The sequence below is a fragment of the Strigops habroptila genome, chromosome 20, assembly GCF_004027225.2.
Source record: "Strigops habroptila isolate Jane chromosome 20, bStrHab1.2.pri, whole genome shotgun sequence".
Taxonomy (NCBI): Eukaryota; Metazoa; Chordata; class Aves; order Psittaciformes; family Psittacidae; genus Strigops; species Strigops habroptila.
In genome coordinates, this window is record NC_044296.2 from 3,860,691 (window position 1) to 3,863,921 (window position 3,231).

The following is a 3,231-nucleotide window of genomic DNA, read 5'->3' on the forward strand; positions in this document are numbered from 1 at the left end:
GGCTGAGGGCGCGAGGGGGAGGCACCGGGGGTCTGACCCGGCCCCGCCCGCGGGGCGGGTGTGTCTGTGCTCAGGGAGACACGGGTGGGAGGAAGGGACCTTAAAGCTCCTCCAGCTCCAACCCCTGCCACGGGCAGGGACACCTTCCACTAGAGCAGGTTGCTCCAAGCCCCTGTGTCCAACCTGGCCTTGAACACTGCCAGGGATGGGGCAGCCACAGCTTCTCTGGGCACCCTGTGCCAGCGCCTCAGCACCCTCGTTGTAAAAAAGTTTTTCCTCACATCCACCCTGAATCTCAGTTTAAAACTATCACCGCTCGTTCTACCCAGAGAAGGGAATGGAGCTGGTGCAGGGCCTGGAGCACAAGTGTGATGAGGAGCGACTGAGGGACCTGGGGGGGTTTAGTCTGGAGAAGAGAAGGCTCAGAGGGGACCTTCTCACTCTCTGCAACTGCCTGATAGGAGGATGGAGCCAGGAGGGGGCTGGTCTCTGCTCCCAAGGAACAAGGGATGGGACAAGAGGAAATGGCCTCAAGTTTATTGGGATGAGATTGTATTGTATCAGGGCAATCATATCTTGGGCTGCAGCAAAAGGAGTGTGACCAGGAGGTCGAGGGAGGGGATTCTGCCCCTCTGCTGCGCTCTGGGGACACCCCCCTGCAGTCCTGATCCAGCTCTGGGGCAGCAGCACAAAAGGGACGTGGAGCTGCTGGAGCGAGGCCAGAGGAGGCCCCGGAGCTGCTGCGAGGGCTGGAGCAGCTCTGCTCTGGAGCCAGGCTGAGAGAGCTGGGCTGGGGCAGCCTGGAGAAGAGAAGGCTCCTGAAGGGGAGACCTTAGAGCAGCTCCAGTGCCTAAAGGGGCTCCAGGAAACCTGGAGAGGGGCTTTGGACAAGGGCCTGTAGGGACAGGACAAGGGGAATGGCTTTAACCTGCCAGAGAGGAGATTGAGATGAGCTCTGAGGCAGAAGCTCTTCCCTGTGAGGGTGCTGAGGCGCCGGCACAGGATGCCCAGAGAAGCTGTGGCTGCCCCATCCCTGGCAGTGTTCAAGGCCAGGTTGGACACAGGGGCTTGGAGCAACCTGCTCTAGTGGAAGGTGTCCCTGCCCGTGGCAGGGGGTTGGGACTGGATGAGCTTTAAGGTCCCTTCAACCTAAACCATTCCATTATCCTTGCCTGGACAAATCCTTACCTCTGCAAAAGAACCGAGCTGAACATGTTATTCAACCCGATGAATTGTTTTCTGCCTTCAAAGGCATTTCCATTTCATTTCTTAACGTTGAAAATACTGAACTGAAAATATAAATTTAACTGAAAATTTTAAAATCTTGGGAGTTTTTTTTAAACAAATTGCAGAATTCCACATCTTGCTGTCGGATGCTGTTGAACTCATCTTTGCAGGACTTGTTCCTGCCATACCAGGCCAGTTGTCCTGACGAGCGCACAAAGCCTTGTTGGACTCTATCACCCAGCTCAAGGCACAAAGTCAAGCAGTGAGGAATATTCACCCGCAGACCGTGAAACAAGTCTTGCTCTAGTGCTTTCCTCCACTGGAGGGCAGATCATGCACAGGCATGTGCAGGGTGAAGGTGACTGTCCTGTTCAGACACAAGGAACCCCCAATCTGCTTCATTCGGACATTTCTGAAAGTCAATCAATAAAATAAGAAACGAGGAAAGCCAAATTTGTTATCTGCACCTCTGAAATCAACCCAGGTTTGATATCAGCTTTACTAATGAGAACGATCATATGGGGTAGCTGAAGGTCCAGCCATTCACAAGCACTGGTTTTCTTGCAGGAGGAGCCTCCTCATGCCTGGGGCATGCAAGTTCTGCGTTGAGTTTAAATGCAATTAAGAGCATGGAAGACGAGAGCAGCATTGAGCTACCCAAGAGGCACACACAAGCATTGCATGGACATGCAGGGAACAAACTGGAAAAGCCAGAGTTCAGCTGGACTTGGCTGAGGACCAGAGGCAGAAGGAACAGTTCAGCATGTGAACGCCTTACCCTTCTCCCGTCTGCTCCAGGTTTATAAAGAGCCATTCTCTGCCACAAGACAGATGAGGTTTATCTTAGTGTCCCTCCTCTTTTCCAGGTACAGAATCCATGGTGCACCTCACACAGGCTGCACAGCTGAATTATGATGCCTTAGACCCCATCATCTTCTGAACCTGAAACTCATCCTGCCCACTGCAGAGTTAAGGACCTTTAAGGCAGGCAGCCAAATCGGGTCCAAACTCATTTCCACCTGCACATTTCACTGCACCGCCAGGCCCCTGCATGCTGTCATGGCCAAAAAGCCACACACACTTTCTGAGATCCACCACTTGCATCCATGGAAAGGCAGAGCTCCCTTCCTTCCTGCTAGGGGAGCCAGCATTCCCAGAGGATGATTTTGGAGCCGATACCCACCAACAAGCTGTTGTGTCACATCGGATTGAAGATGCTCTCACAGGATGCAATCCCATAGCTGGCACAATGGTGGAGGCCCTTGATGCAGTAATTCCAAGCATGAACTTAACCACCTCCCCAGAAGTGAGGAGAACATCTAGGAAGCTGTAGCCACCTTCTTGTCTTACCCCTCCTTGGGCAAAGCCTTGCAAGATGCAGGTGTTTGCACTTGCCAAGATCCATCCATGTCCTTCTGGCAGATGTTTTCTAGCAAGCAGCATGGGTCACCCTGCAGCCAGCAGACCCAGGCAGGCTGATATGACCAGGCAAGCAGGAGACAGCCTCAGTTCCATGCTGAAATCCGGGCTACTTTACATTCAGAACCTACTTACTTACGTTAATAACAAAACTGTGCATAGCAACCAGTGCAAAAGCACTTGAGCACCATTCCCATAGGTTTCCAGAGGCCTCGCCTTCGAGCTGTCACCTTGTGGCTCTCAATGTATTGGTTTCTTCTGGAAGTGCCTTTCCCAATGCATCCTGGCTGTCCCGTTGGAGGCTTCTGGACTTCAACCACCTGAAAGCCCCACTCACCTCTGCAAAGCTCGGGGCTGTTGGGTTCTGCTCTGAGGGGTGCTCGGTGCTTCGATAGCTCCATTTCCCAGGTTCACAAGGGGAGTCTCCCCAAGTGGTGGAGCCTCACAGCCTGCCAGGAAATAATTACTCACTCCAGCAGTCAGCAAAAATCCCTGCCCAGGGTTCATCATACACAGTATTTCTGCAACTGAAGCCCTCACAATCAGGGATGGAAATACCCCCATGTACCAAGATAGAACAGAGCT